Genomic DNA, 16925 nt, shown 5'->3' with positions numbered 1-16925 from the left:
ACTTTTTTTTTTTTTTTCTAACATTTGCCCATTTTTTTTGCCTGGACTTTTTAGTACGTGAACACCCGTGCCCCCACACACACGCACATAGAATAAAGGTTTACACGCACGCACATACACACGCACACACACACACCCATGGCCCGCCGATGTTCTCGGTGGAGGAGGCATACGCCCAGATTGCCTCCGGACTCCGAGAGCCCCAGTGAGGATGAGGATGACCCCACGTCCTTTGTCATCCGCATCCTCCTCATCATCATCGGATGACGATGAGTCACCAAGGGCAGCGGAGACGCCACCAGGCGGAGCCAGGGGCCCCACATGCTAGGGATCCTGTGGCCCACCCTAGTACGAGCCGCCCTGGGGTTCGTACTGGTTTCTTCTCCTGGCCCACCAAATAAGCCCATCGAGCCCCCTGCCGATGAACTTAGCTGGTGTCCCCCAGTGGACTTTGAGCCCGAGATCCGGATTTTGCTGGCAATCCAGGAATCCAGATTCCCACAGTGGGGGTTTACTGAAATGGACTTTTTTAGTTTTTTTTTCAGTAACCCACTGGTGAATCTGATGGTGGAGCAGACGAATCTGTACGCCCAACAGTTCGTCGCTCAAAACCCGGGCTCATTTTTGGCTAGACCCGGTGGCTGGACGCCGGTCAGTGCAGCCGAGATGAGGACATTTTGGGGCCTCGTGCTGCATATGGGTCTAGCCAAAAACCCAGTGTCAGGCAATACTGGAGTGGGGACGTCCTCTACCAGACCCCACTGTACAGTATGGCCATGACACGCTCCCCGGTTTGAGGCCATCCGGAAATGTCTGCATTATTCCGATAATGCAGCATGTCCCCCCCGAGGTGATCCTGCCTATGACCGGCTGTATAAGATACGGCCGGTCATCAATCACTTTGGGGCCACATTTCAGCAGGCCTACGTACCTGGAAGGGAGGTCGCGGTTGATGAGTCTCTCGTTGCGTTCAAGGGGAGACTCAGTTTCCGCCAATACATTCCCACAAAGCGGGCGAGGTATGGCGTGAAGCTATACAAAATTGTGAGGGAGTACCTCAGGGTACAACTTAAAATTTCGTTGTGTACGAGGGGCGAGATTCCCGGATTCAACCCCAGAATGTCCCCCCACTCTGGGTTGTTACCGGGAAACTCGTTGTGGGGACCTTATGTACCCACTGCTGGATAAGGGTTACCACTTGTACGTGGACACAACTTTTATACCAGCAATTCCCTTGTTCAGGTCCTTGGCCGCCAGATCACGGTCGCTTGTGGGATGCCGTGCGGAAAAATCACGCGGCCTCCCTGCCCACCCCCCTCCAGGTGGTACCAATCCCCAGGGGTGAGGGACCCGTGCCCAGTACCAGTGGAAGCTGTTGCTGGTCAGGTATATAGGGACACGAGGGATGTCCTTATGCTGTCCACAATCCACGGTTATGATATGACCCACCCCCGTCGCTGTGCGAAGGTACCGCGGCATCGGTCCTCAAGCCCGATTGTATCGTCGCCTACAATCGGTATATGGGAGGAGTTGATCTCTCTGATCAAGTCCTCAAGCCATATAATGCCATGCGCAAAACCCGGCATGTTACAAAAAAGTTGCGGTCTACTTGGTACAGGTTGCCATGTACAAATCTTTTGTTACTATCCCGAAGCGCTGGCAGCACAGGGACATTCCTCCAGTTCTATGAGGCAGTCCTCAAAGACCTGATCTTTTCGGACCGGGAAGAGCAGGCCGGAGTACCTCGGGAGAATGGAGGCGCCCGGTTCGTCCCTGGCCAACACTTTCCAGGTGTGGTCCCCCATACTGAAAGATGGGACGAACCCAAAAAAGATGCAGAGATGTGTCACAAGAGGGGATACGGAAAGGACACCACCACTCAGTGTGACACGTGCCCCGATCATCCGGGCCTCTGCATTATCGATTGCCTTCAGGAGTATCACACTTCCATGGAGTACTAAATTTTTATAATCCCCAACAGTCCACTAGAGAACATAAAAAACTATGTCTCTCAGACTTTGGAGACACAGAAACAATTTTTCTTTCCCCAAAAAAATATTAGTTTTAGTGCAGGCATCCTCAAACTGCGGCCCTCCAGATGTTGTAAAACTATAACTCCCAGCATGCCCAGACAACCTACAGCCATCAGCAGGGCATGGTGGGAATTGTAGTTTTACAACATCTGGAGGGCCGCAGTTTTAGAATGCCTGCTTAGTGTCTCCAAAGTCTGAGAGCCATACATATTGGGCATCGTCGCGTGCGTAAAAGTCGTCGCTATAAAAAATTACTTTTGACCAAAACGCCTCGGATGAACGTGTTAAAAATATAAAATAAAAACGGTGCCAAAACACCTATTTTTGGGCAAAATTTTCAATTTGAATCCATTTGCCGGTAATAAAAGCAACGGTTAACAGCCAAACAAAACTAAATATTTATTGCCCCGATTCTGTAGTTTGCAGAAACACCCCATAATGTGGTCGTAAATGGCTATATAGCCGCACGGCAGGGCATAGAACGAAGGGAACTCCATATGGTTTCTGGAAGGCAGATTTTGATGGACAGTTTTTTTTTGACACCATGTCCCATTAGAAGCCCCCCCCTGATGTAGCCTAGACTAGAAACTCCAAAAAAGTGACCCCATCTAAGAAACTACACCCCTCAAGGTATTCAAAAGTTACTTTACAAACTATGTTAAACCCTTTAGGTGTTCCACAAAACTAAATAGCGAATGTAGAAACAATTTTAGAATTTAATTTTTTGTTACATTGCCTCAAAAAGAGTAATATAGAGCAACCAAAAATCAAATTTACCCCTAAAATAGTCCCCAAAACAACAACCACCTTATCCCGTAGTTTCCTAGATGGGGTCACTTTTATGGAGTTTCTACTCTAGGGGTGCATCAGGGGGCTTGAAAAGGGTACATGGTGTAAATAAACCAGTCCAGCAAAATCTGCCTTCCAAAAACCATATGGCGTTCCCCTTCTTCTATGTCCTGCCGTTTAGCCAAATAGTAGTTTACGACCACATATGGGGTGTTTCTGCAAACTACAGAATCAGGGCAACCCATTTTGAGTGTTGTTTGGCAGTTAACCCTTGTTTTTACTCCTGGAAAAAATTGATTATATTGGAAAATTTCCAAAAAATAGAAATTTCAAAATTGTTTCTCCATCTTGCCATTAACTCTTGTGGAACACCTAAAGGGGTTAACAAAGTTGTAAACCCAGTTTTGAATACCTTGAGGGGTGTACTTCTTAGATGGAGTCACTTTTTGAAATTTCTATTCTAGGGGTGCAACAGGGGGCTTCAATGGGACATGGTATAAACAAAACCAGTCCTGCCAATCTGCCTTCCAAAACCCATATGGTGTTCCCCTCCTTCTATGTGCTACCGTTCGGCCCAAACAGTAGGTTTACGACCACATATGGGGTGTTTTTGCAAACTACAGAATCAGGGCAACCATTTTGAGTGTTGTTTGGCAGTTAACCCTTGTTTTACTCCTGGAAAAATTGATTATATTGGAAAATTTTCCAAAAATAGAAATTCAAAATTGTTTCTCCATCTGCCATTAACTCTTGTGGAACACCTAAAGGGTTAACAAAGTTTGTAAACCCAGTTTTGAATACCTTGAGGGGTGTACTTTCTTAGATGGAGTCACTTTTTGAAATTTCTATTCTAGGGGTGCAACAGGGGGCTTCAAATGGGACATGGTATAAACAAAACCAGTCCTGCCAAATCTGCCTTCCAAAACCCATATGGTGTTCCCCTCCTTCTATGTGCTACCGTTCGGCCAAACAGTAGTTTACGACCACATATGGGGTGTTTTTGCAAACTACAGAATCAGGGCAACCCATTTTGAGTGTTGTTTGGCAGTTAACCCTTGTTTTACTCCTGGAAAAAATTGATTATATTGGAAAATTTTCCAAAAATAGAAATTTCAAATTGTTTCTCCATCTGCCATTAACTCTTGTGGAACACCTAAAGGGTTAACAAAGTTTGTAAACCCAGTTTTGAATACCTTGAGGGGTGTACTTTCTTAGATGGAGTCACTTTTTTGAAATTTCTATTCTAGGGGTGCAACAGGGGGCTTCAAATGGGACATGGTATAAACAAAACCAGTCCTGCCAAATCTGCCTTCCAAAACCCATATGGTGTTCCCCTCCTCCTATGTGCTACCGTTCGGCCAAACAGTAGTTTACGACCACATATGGGGTGTTTTTGCAAACTACAGAATCAGGGCAACCCATTTTGAGTGTTGTTTGGCAGTTAACCCTTGTTTTACCTCCTGGAAAAAATTGATTATATTGGAAAATTTTCCAAAAAATAGAAATTTCAATATTGTTTCTCCATCTGCCATTAACTCTTGTGAACACCTAAGGGTTAACAAAGTTTGTAAACCCAGTTTTGAATACCTTGAGGGGTGTACTTTCTTAGATGGAGTCACTTTTTTGAAATTTCTATTCTAGGGGTGCAACAGGGGGCTTCAAATGGGACATGGTATAAACAAAACCAGTCCTGCCAAATCTGCCTCCAAAACCCATATGGTGTTCCCCTCCTTCTATGTGCTACCGTTCGGCCAAACAGTAGTTTACGACCACATATGGGGTGTTTTTGCAAACTACAGAATCAGGGCAACCCATTTTGAGTGTTGTTTGGCAGTTAACCCTTGTTTTACTCCTGGAAAAAATTGATTATATTGGAAAATTTTCCAAAAAAAAAGAAATTTCAAAATTGTTTCTCCATCTGCCATGAAGTCTTGTGGAAGACCTAAAGGGTTAATAAAGTTTGAAAAAACAGTTTTGAATACCTTGAGGGGTGTAGTTTCTAGAATGGGGTCATTTTTGGGAGGTTTCTATTATCTAAGCCTCACAAAGTGACTTCAAAACCTGAACTGGTCCATATAAAGTGGGATTTTGAAGATTTCTGAAAATTTCAAAATTTGCTTCTAAACTTCTAAGCCTTGTAACATCCCCAAAAAATAAAATATCATTCCCAAAATGCTACAAACATGAAGTAGACATATGGGGAATGTAAAGTCATCACAATTTTTGGGGGTATTACTATGTATTACAGAAGTAGAGAAACTGAAAGTTTGAAATTTGCTAATTTTTCAAAATTTTTGGTAAAAATTGTATTTTTTTATGCAAAAAAATTAACTTTTTTGACCCAATTTTAGCAGTGACATGAAGTACAATATGTGACGAAAAAACAATCTCAGAACGGCCTGGGTAAGTCAAAGCGTTTAAAAGTTATGAGCACTTAAAGTGACACTGGTCAGATTTGCAAAAAATGGCCTGGTCCTTAAGGTGAAATAGGGCTGTGTCCTTAAGGGGTTAAGAAGTCCCAGATCTTCAAAGGTTAAGGCAGATTTTTTTGAAATCCTTGCCACGGGGGCATTCACTCTAGGAGTCTTATTCCAGGTGGCCGAGTCCTCTTGTGCAAAGGGATATTTCCTCTTAAATATCTTAGAGGCGGATTGTCTTTTTTCAGGCTCTTTCCACTCAGCTTGGATTAAAGACTTGATATTAACATGGACAGGAAAAACTCATTTTTTCTTGTCCCCCAGAGCTGCGAACATTTTATCCTGTAGAGATAGTGGCTCTTTTGCTTCTTCTAGATTAATGGTGGCTCTGATAGTTTTTAACAAGGATTTGGTCTCTTCAACTGAACACAGAGGTCGGCCATAAGCGTCTTCCAAAATATCAGAGTCTGAACCGGATGAAATTTCTCCTTCATCTAGGTCAGAATCTTGCTCCATAATAGGGGCACTAGAAGTGGAAGGTCTGGGCGGTATGGATGATAGCTTTGCTTCTACAGCTGGCCCCACTTCTTTAATCATGGTTCTCAGACTTTCCACCAGGAAGAACAGAAGGAAGGATTCTGTGTACCATTGGAAGAACAGAAGGAAGGATTCTATTCCCCGATCTTTCTAGTAAGGAAACCGAACGGCTCCTTCAGAGCAATAATACATTTTGAAAACCTTTAAACAAGTACATAGTGTACAAAAAGTTCAAAATGGAGACGATAAAATCTGTGACTAACCTCCTTCCATTAGATTGTTACATGGTAACATTAGACCTGGCAGATGCCTATTACCATGTTCCAATCCGAAAAAAAGACCAGAAGTTTTTGAGGATGGCGGTATGGTTCCAAGGATCTCTATGCCACTACCAGTTCCAGGTTCTTCCATTTGGCCTCAGTTCCGCTCTGAGGCTGTTCACAAAAATCATGACAGAAGTGGCAAAATATTTTTATTTGGCAGAGATTTTATTCATCCCATACCTGGACGACTTCTTGATCGCTGCCCCATCGGAAGACCTGCTGCTTCGTCACCTTCAGATTATACTGAAAACCCTGACCGGCCTAGGATGGATAGTCAACAGGGAAAAATCATGTCTGCTTCCCTCACGAAGAAGGATATTTTTGGGAGTTCTGCTGGACTCTATGCTGATGACCTCCTTTCTTCCAGAACAAAAACAGGACACCTTAATTTCCAACACCGTGCCCAAAGACGTCCTGCATTTGATCAGAAAAAGAAAAATCAGGGATCCTCATGGCAATCGGTGAAAAACAAAAATAGAGAATTCCTCTTCTCGGATAAGTCCTCCCGTCCAAGTACCACACAATGACGCCAGAGGTCCAGTCAGGGGAGATTAAAAAAAATTCGACCAAGCCTGGGTGCAGATTCATGCATCACCTTGGGTACTATATGTAATAGCATCGGGATACAGGCTGGAGCTATCAAGTATTCCCCCAGACAGATACATGGAGAATTCAAGATTAAAAAAGGAGAGACAAGAAGCTCTAGAATCACAGATTGCGCTTCTACTTCAGAAAAAAGCAATAGTCCAAGTTCCTCCAGAGGAGGAGTCTTTTTGGTGAAGAAACCAGACCAGTAATTCAGGTTGATAATAAATCTGAAAAATCTAAACAAATTTATAACATACAAGAAGTTCAAAATGGAGACAGGTCCACAATCAACCTAATATACAAGGACTGGGTAATGGTAACAATAGATCTATCCGATGCTTACTACCACGTCCCAATCCATCAACATTACCAGAAATTTACAAACCGGATTCCAAAAAAGTTGGGACACTAAACAAATTGTGAATAAAAACTGAATGCAATGATGTGGAGATGGCAAATGTCAATATTTTATTTGTAATAGAACGTAGATGACAGATCAAACGTTTAATCCGAGTAAATGTATCATTTTAAAGGAAAAATACGTTGATTCAAAATTTCACGGTGTCAACAAATCCCAAAAAAGTTGGGACAAGTAGCAAAAAGAGGCTGGAAAAAGTAAATTTGAGCATAACGAAGAGCTGGAAGACCAATTAACACTAATTAGGTCAATTGGCAACATGATTGGGTATAAAAAGAGCTTCTCAGAGTGGCAGTGTCTCTCAGAAGCCAAGATGGGTAGAGGATCACCAATTCCCACAATGTTGCGCAGAAAGATAGTGGAGCAATATCAGAAAGGTGTTACCCAGCGAAAAATTGCAAAGACTTTGCATCTATCATCATCAACTGTGCATAACATCATCCGAAGATTCAGAGAATCTGGAACAATCTGTGCGTAAGGGTCAAGGCCGTAAAACCATACTGGATGCCCGTGATCTCCGGGCCCTTAAACGACACTGCACCACAAACAGGAATGCTACTGTAAAGGAAATCACAGAATGGGCTCAGGAATACTTCCAGAAACCATTGTCAGTGAACACAATCCACCGTGCCATCCGCCATTGCCAGCTGAAACTCTGCAGTGCAAAGAAGAAGCCATTTCTAAGCAAGATCCACAAGCTCAGGCGTTTTCACTGGGCCAGGGATCATTTAAAATGGAGTGTGGCAAAATGGAAGACTGTTCTGTGGTCAGACGAGTCACGATTCGAAGTTCTTTTTGGAAGTCTGGGACGCCATGTCATCCGGACCAAAGAGGACAAGGACAACCCAAGTTGTTATCAACGCTCAGTTCAGAAGCCTGCATCTCTGATGGTATGGGGTTGCATGAGTGCGTGTGGCATGGGCAGCTTGCATGTCTGGAAAGGCACCATCAATGCAGAAAAATATATTCAGGTTCTAGAACAACATATGCTCCCATCCAGACGTCATCTCTTTCAGGGAAGACCCTGCATTTTTCAACAAGATAATGCCAGACCACATTCTGCATCAATAACAACATCATGGCTGCGTAGGAGAAGGATCCGGGTACTGAAATGGCCAGTCTGCAGTCCAGATCTTTCACCTATAGAGAGCATTTGGTGCATCATAAAGAGGAAGGTGCAACAAAGGCCCAAGACGATTGAACAGTTAGAGGCCTGTATTAGACAAGAATGGGAGAGCATTCCTATTTCTAAACTTTAGAAACTGGACTCCTCGGTCCCCAGACGTCTGTTGAGTGTTGTAAGATGCCACACAGTGGTGAAAATGGCCTTGTCCCAACTTTTTGGGGATTTGTTGACACCATGAAATTCTGACTCAACATATTTTTCCCTTAAAATGGTACATTTTCTCAGTTTAAACTTTTGTTCCGTGATTTATGTTCTATTCTGAATAAAATATTAGAAGTTGGCACCTCCACATCATTGCATTCAGTTTTTATTCACGATTTGTATAGTGTCCCAACTTTTTTGGAATCCGGTTTGTATAAGAATGGCAGTCTGGATTCGTGGGAGAATCGGTCATTTCCAGTTCCAGGTTCTTCCCTTCGGTCTATCCTCTGCCCCAAGGGTATTTACAAAAATTATGCCAGAGATTTCAAGCTTCTTCCATCGGTCAGAAATAGTCTTGATTCCGTACCTGGATGACTTGTTAATAACAGCCCCAACAACATAGTCCCTTCTCTTGCAGTTACACACTGTAGTCAAAACCTTATCACAATTAGGTTGGATCATCAATATGAAGAAGTCAGACCTAGTTCCACATTATCAGAAAGTATTTCTAGGGGCTCTCCTAGATTCTCATCTAATGTCCTCCTTTCTTCCGGGGAACAAAAGGAAAGACCTGGTTCAAATAGTAGCAAAATTTCAAAAATTACGCAAGACATCCATAAGAGAAATCATGACCATTCTCGGGGTAATGACTTCCACAATATCATCAATGAAATGGGCCCAGGCTCACTCAAGAGTACTTCAGTCCTTCATGTTCTGGGATCAAAGACATATCTTTTAAACCAGAAGCTTGAAATTCCTTTCCATGTAAAGCGCTCTCAACTGGTGGTTCAAAGAAGAGAACCTTTCAAGAGGTGTAGAATGGAGGCAGACGGAGCAAGTAGTAGTGACGACGAATGCAAGCAGTCAAGGTTGGGGTCTTTACCTGAACGGCAGGACATGTCAGGGTCTATGGCAGAAAAGACTTATCCGGCCATCCTTTCAACATGTGAGAGCTTCAGGCAGTCTGGCAGGCATTAAAATATTTTGCTCCATACCTGGTCCAGAATCATGTAAAAATATTTTCCGACAACTCGACCACGGTTGCTTACGTGAACAAACAAGAGGGGACAAAAAGTGGTCTCCTCTCCAAGGTGGCAGAAAGAATATTTGTCTGGGCCGAAGCAAACCTAAAATCTCTGACGGCGGTCCATATAAAGAGGAAACAAAATCATCTAGCGGACTTCTTGAGCAGAGAAAAACTGAGACCGGGAGAAGGGAGCTTAAACCAGACAGTATTCGACCAGATCTCAGCAAGATGGGGAACACTGTTAATCAACTTGTTTGCTTCAAAGAAAAACAAGAAAGTCAGCCAGTTTTATTACCTTTCTTACAAAGACAGACCGCTGCAAGTGGATGCTTTAGCACACAAATGGCTGAAGGGTCTCCTGTACGCCTTCCCTTCCTTCTCTCTAATACAAAAAGTCCTGACAAAAGTGGTAGAAGAAAGATCCCAATTGATATTAATAGCCCCGTATTGGCCCAAAAGGACTTGGCTTCTGATACTCAAGTCTCTAGCAGGGGAGAATTACTGGAGCCTTCTCCTTCTTCCAGATCTCCTACTCCAGGGTCCAGTTCCTCATCCCAACAGTCCGCAACTCAACCTCACAGCCTGGAGATTGAATGGAACATCTTGAGAAGGAAGGGGCTATCTAAAAAGGTAATAGATACTTTACTGCATAGCAGAAAATCTCTTATTTCAAAAATATATTTAAGATTCTGGAAAGCTTTCCTGGCCTTTTCTAAAAATTCCTGGGACCCGTTCAGACCCCCAGACCTAGGACTAGTACTAGATTTTCTCCAATCAGGACTAGACCGAGGTCTTAGAATAAGCACTTTAAAGGTACAGGTATCAGCACAAATTGCTTTTATGGGTGAGAAGCTGGCTGAATCAGATCTAATTAGAAGGTTTTTTAAGGGAGCTAGTAGATTACACCCAAGATTCAGATCCTCAGTCCCATCTTGGGATTTAAATCTAGTTATTTCTGTCCTCTCGGTTTTTCCCATTGAGCCCATTCGAGATATATCTATGAGACTGTTAACCTTTAAAACTGTTTTTTCTTTTTGCTCGCAATTACGACAGCTGGAAGAGTTGGAGAGATTTAGGCTTTTTCAATTCAGCCCCCATACCTTTACAATACTGGAAGATAGAATTGTTTTAAGACATTCTCCTGAATTTCTTCCCAAAGTGGTATGTAAATTTTATTGCAGTTAAGAAATTTCTCTTCCTTCATTCTGTCCTCAGACTGCTTCTGAAGAAAAGAGGTTCAGTTACCTTAATGTGAGAAGATGTGTTCTTCAATACCTGGACATTACAAATGACTTCAGAATGATTAATCAGTTATTGGTCCAGTACCTGGGCACTAACCGGGGTAGAGCAGCTAGCAAGGCTTCCATAACACGTTGGATTAAGTCCTGTAATCTTCTGTTACACTGAAAAAGAGATGTCTCCCCCGTCTGGACTAAAGGCCCATTCTACACGAGCTATGGCTGCCACTTGAGCAGCGACTTGGGCGACCCCTTCTACTTTTTACAAACATTACAAACTTGATGTGCTATCCAATAGAGACCTATCCGTTGGCAGAAAAGTTTTATCTGTTGTGGTCCCCCCCGAGTGGATTCTTTGTTATTCCTCCAGGAAGTGCCGTTGTCGAGGTGTGGGGAAAAGATGAAAATTACTCTTACCGGTGTAACAGATGGACCCTTTTATATTATTTTATGTTCGGCTGTCTGTACAACCCCCCCCTTCCCCTTTTTCCTGTCCCATTGTTTCCCAAGACCAGGGCGGTGTCCCAGGGACACTGCCAGACCTGTTTAAACTAGCTGCTGTGTCCCCCCTCAACCTCCCATCAGCCCTTGCTATTGTCTGACCCCAACTTTCCTTGTATTATAGTAATCTATGTACTCTATTGTATGTAAATGAGGCTGTGGGGGGTGTTTGAAACCATGTGTGCCATGCCTAGTAAAGTCAGTTGACTCCCAAAACTATGTCGTCCAGTTACTGGGGAAATTGTCTCTTGGACATTGACCTGCTTTTTCAGCTACAAGGGGATTTAAGTGGAGATATTGATGGTATGTCTTGGAGCTCCGCAACAACCGGTAATTGGATTTTCCCTTAACCTCCACAACGGCACAGGGAATTCCCACCCAAATTTTTTCTTTCTTTTTTTACATTTATTTTGAGATTAGGGGCAGTTGACCCTTTCTTTCATTTGTATCATTATATGTCTTAACCTTATTAAATGATGCATCTATTTGAAGCTATTAACTGGTGAAGGTAAAGGGGAGGGGGCTTTTAAGCGTTGATCTTCGTTGTTTTCCTGTCCCTGAAGAGGCGGGTACCCTCCAGGAAGTGCCGTTGTGGAGGCTAAGGGAAAATCCAATTACCGGTAAGAGTAATTTTCATCTATTGCAGCTACGTCTGTTGCTTGTCCCTAAAAGTGTGGATGGGGCAGTTAGAGGCTCACTTTAAGGGGGGTACCCCTAGGGAACAGTTACTTTCCTCCTTCCCTACTATAAATAATGCTTTAGATTTCTTAGCCAACGTTTCTGCGGACTCCTTAAGATTTTCTGCTAGGGCTTCCGCCTTATCTAACTCTGCCCGTAGGGCAATTTGGTTAAAAGGCTGGCATGTGGATGCTAGTTCCAATGCTAAACTTTGTTCTATTCCCTGTCAGGGTCAGTTTTTGTTTGGGCCGGGCCTTGACGATTTACTAGAAAAGGCCTCGGACAAGAAAAAAGGCTTTCCCTCTGTTAGTCAGCCCCCCAGGAGGTCTTTCCATCCCAGATTTAAAGGGAACCTGTGAGGAATATGGATTGTTGTTCAATGTCAACCATGTTCCCACACAAGCAATCTGTTGTCAGATAGCAGAGGTAGTGAACTCCACAGGAAGGGAGGGGGGGGGGGGGGCCTGCCAAATGGCAGAGAACTTCTTGCAGGCCACCTTTGTTTACAATTTTTCACCTCCATTCAGCCAGCCAGGAACCCAGCTAATGGAACAGGAAAAACTTCCCTGCAGCGGGTCTAGGCCATTCCCCAGTTCAATGAACATTATCAGACATCATGGAACCGGTGATTCATAAGGAATTATGAATCACCCGGCCATCATAGGCATAAACCGGATACAGATTTGTGTCCCTGTGGCCACAATAAACAGGCCTGTGGTCATAGTTTGGTGGTGGGATGCCCGGGAGGGGAGATATACATATCTCCCAACAGAAACCTAATAACGGTACCATCTTTGGACTCTACGGGTAGCCGGGCGTGTTTTTTCTCTGAAGGGGGGTCACATTGTGCCATGTGTTTAGAGGGACCTGCAACTTGCTGACATCACTGCCTCCCACGTAACTCCAGCTAAGAACTCATCACAACCCACAGGACTCATATACCTGGTAAACTGACTTATTGTTCTGCTTAACCCTGTTGTACCCCATAATCTGTATTTGTCACCTTAGACCACTGTATATATTTCTGTGTGTATAGTGTTATTTCTAGGGAGCCCTTAAGGTGATTAAATACATAATTTAATCTTGTGCTGTCTTGCATCTCGATCACTAATCCCCACGTCTGTGTTTCGGCCTAGTTATACGCTACTGTGGGTTGGTTTCTCACCCTATATAATCCCGTTAGCGGACCGGGCTTATATCAAACGAGAAACTGGTGGCAGTCTTCCCGGGCTGAGAACGCGCTGTTTCACTGGGGCAGTGAAAAGGCTCTCTCAGCTTGTTGCCACTCTGTGCCCGCGTGGACAGGAGGTGTCTGTGTAAACTGTATCAAGCTGACCTTACCTGCTCCTCCAGGAGGGCGTAACATCACGCCTTGGTAACCTGTGACCATACCATATCTCGCTGGCTTACGTATTAGACGTCCGACGTCAGTCGGAGTACGGTATTCGTCACAGAACCTGTCATCAACTTTGTGCTGCCCATACTAACGGCAGCAGAAAGTCGAGACAGGTGAGTTGATTTAAGTAGTCTGTCATTTAAAAGTTAAAAGAAAGTGGTTGCCGAGAACCAACATCACTATCATTGCAGACTGGGCCTGGAAAAGAGTCACGGCCACCTGAGAAGAGTCATGGTTATTCATAAATTCCTGCTCTACCTAGTTTTCTCCATTTCTCTCTAGGAGAGAACTGCCAATCATCAGCAGATGGGTGAGAGTCAGGGCCGGCTCCAGGTTCATGTGGGCCCTTCGGTGATTAAAGCCTCAGTGGGCCCCCTTGTGGCATTTTGCACAACACACGTCATTACCAACAAAAAGTCAGCAAAAACAGTAGAAAAAAAGCTGTGTTTTATAGGAGGTCTTAGGCTACATGCACATGAAAAAAAAAGTCCATAAAAAAAACGGATAAACTCCATTTTAGCTGGCTGTTTTTCACTGATGCCATTCTACGAAACAGACGTTAAAAACGGACTAATTCATTTGTATGGGGGCAGTCGGTCAGTGAAAACCGGACACGATAGAACATGTTTTTATTTTTTGACGTCCGTTATTCACTGGCTGTCAAAAAAATTGCAGTGTGAATAGCCTCATAGACTGCCATTGGTCTTAAAACGAACATGTGATGGCCGTTAAAAAGAGTCCATCATGTCCGTTTTCACCGACATGTGCATGTAGTATTAGAATTTCGTATCACCCAGCGTGGCATTTTGTAAAAAATGATGTGTGAAGCCTCAGTGAGGGAGTAGGCTTATCCGTCAAGGCTGTGCTGACAATTGCGCATGGCGTCTGTGACTGCAGCCCTCCTCCCCTGAGTCTGTCCTACCCAAGACAAACTCAGCACCAAAAACAAAGGCTGTGAGGGGACTGAGGACTGCTTCTCCAGGGCATGTAGGAAAGGGGCTGCTCTCCACAGAGCCAGGTGAAGCCATGGATGAGGAGAAGGAGCAGCTCTCCTCGTGCTGACGGAAGGCTCCACTTCACCGACATCGCCTCCTCTGCTTCCTTTCCTATAATCACCAGTGAACTCTGCTGTGGATTTTGGGGCTCCCTGTCCATGCTGATTGACAGGATCTGTGGGGTTCACATGACTGGAAGGATGAAGAGCTTTTGGGGCTGATTTGACTTGGATGCTGGACATATCTTTGCTAATGGTGACAGGCTATGTTGGAGGAGGTGAAGCTATGAATGGTGCCTGTTGTGTGCTAGCTGCTGCAGGAGAATTGTGCTTTACACATATCGCGACTGGCCATATCATTAATACCACCACACCCTAAGTCACTAGCCCTTCTCCTGTCCCATACACTGTCAGCTCTCTGTGGCACTGAACCCTCCTGATGCGATAAGCGGCAGCCATGTTACTGGTCACACTCACACACACCTGTCTAAACTCCCGATTTCTTCCAGCTCAGCTGCTATGCTGTGCGCTGTCTTCTGCCGTTGCGCTGCTGATCAGCTCCGCCCCTGCTGTCCTCCAATCTGTCTCGCAGGCCTGCAGATCCTGCGAGATAGCAGCAGCGCAGCAACAGTAAATGTTTTTAAAGGGACCGGCGCGGAAACAAGTGGGCCCCCTAAGGGACAGTGGGCCCCGGCACTTGCCCGGGTATGCCGGGTGCTGACGCCAGCCCTGGTGAGAGTGCAGGTGATTATGAATAACCATGACTCTTCTCAAGTAGATTTGACTGTTTTTCAAGGCCTGGGCTGCAATGATTATGATGCTAGTTCTTGGCAGCCACTTACTATTAGGCCATGAGTGACACACTGCTGAAATCAGCATTTCTGTCACTATTTTATGCTGCCCTCAGTGAGATCAGGATTAAATTGATGACAGGTTCCCTTTAATAAAGAGAGCTTTAAAGGGAAGAAAAAAGCAAAGCAGTTTACAGGTGCTGGTAGGAAAAATAAGGGATTTCTTTTTTCCAGGTCAGATGCCTCAAAAAAGCAGTCCCAATGACGCCAGGGCCCCTGTCGAAGGTCGTCTGTCTCTTTCTTTTTTTCTCTTCAATGGCAGAAGATCTCCAACTACCTGTGGATAAATTCTGTGATAGTGGAGGGCCTAAAACTAAAATTTCAGAGCATTCCAGAAGGGAGATTTGTAATTACAGATTACCGTTCAGATCCCACAAAGCAGTCGGCCATCATCTCAGAGATTTTTTCCCTAATAGAGAAAAAGGTGTTGTTAAGAGTTCCAGAGCAGGAAGTGACAAAGGGGTTTTATTTGACCCTTTTTCTTGTCAAAAAACCAAATGGCTCGTTTTGGACAATAATAAACTTGAAAAGTGTTTGAACCGGTATCTGCTGTACATGAGATTTCGTATGGAGTCCATCAGGTCAGCTGTGGACAATCTTTTCCCGGACTGCTTTATGGCCACAGTAGGGTATCCCTATCCCTATCCATACCAGCCACCAGATGATTCTGAGGGTAGCAGTCCAGTTAGAGAAAGATGTTCTGCATCTTCAGTTCCAGGCCTTACCTTTTGGCTCTCACGGGCTTTGAGGGTTTCAGAGATGATGGCCCACGTGAGGGAGAAGGAGATTGTCATTATACCATACCTGAACGATTATCTTCTAGTGGCCTGGTCAAGTCAGATTCTTCAGGGACAGATTGCCTGGTTGAGGGAGGTTCTAGAGCAACTGGGATGGGAGAAAAATCCAGTTTATGTCCGAGCCAGAGATGCAGCTTCCTAGGAATGATTTTGGACTCCAGTTCCCAGAGGTGCCTGTTACCCCTTCAAAAAGCTTTACTTATTAGATCAAGGGTTCAGCTACTAGACTCGTGTCCGTCAGTCACCCTAAGAGAGGCCATGTCGGTGCTGGGTGTCATGACAGCCGCTATTTTGGGAGTAGAATGGGCCCAGTATCATTCAAGGCTTCTTCAGATTCTGCGGTATTGGGACAGATTTCTCCTCTCTCTAGACACAGCGATCTCTGTATCACCCTAGACTCTGAGTTCCTTGGGGTGGTGGATGAATCTGCAATTTTTAAAAAAAGGGGTTCCTTGGATCAGGGAGGCGGTTCTCCCCTTGACCACGGATGCGAGCCCATCCGGTTGAGGAGCCCATGTGGGGTCCGTGCTGTTGCAGGGGAACTGGGACAGCAATTCTCTATCCCAGTCTCACAATTTCAAGGATTTGAATGCAATCAAGATAGCCAGGAGACTCTGTACTAAGGCTATCAGGGGCAGAAACGTGAGAGTCTACTTGGACAACACGACAGCAGTGGCCTACATCAATTGGCAGGGAGGTACAAGGGCTCAGGGCCTCATGTATCTCACTCATCAGATTTTCAATCTAGCAGAAGCTTCTCTATTATCTCTTTCTGCAGTACATCTAAGTGGTTCAGACAATGTGAAATCGGACTTCCTCAGTCGTCATAATCTATACCAGGGAGAGTGGTCCCTAGATCAGGGGGTATTTAATCAGGTTGCAGCGTTCCAGGGATAGATCTCTTTGCCACCAGGTCAAACAGAAAGGTAGAGGTCTTTTCCCCATTTCCAGGGGAGCAACCGAGAACAGTGGACGCATTGGCCCAATTATGGAAGCAGGGCTTTCTTTATG

This window comes from Bufo bufo, chromosome 5, assembly GCF_905171765.1.
Source record: "Bufo bufo chromosome 5, aBufBuf1.1, whole genome shotgun sequence".
NCBI classification, from domain to species: domain Eukaryota; kingdom Metazoa; phylum Chordata; class Amphibia; order Anura; family Bufonidae; genus Bufo; species Bufo bufo.
The sequence above is the reverse complement of the archived record's forward strand: the minus strand, read 5'-3'. Positions refer to the sequence as shown.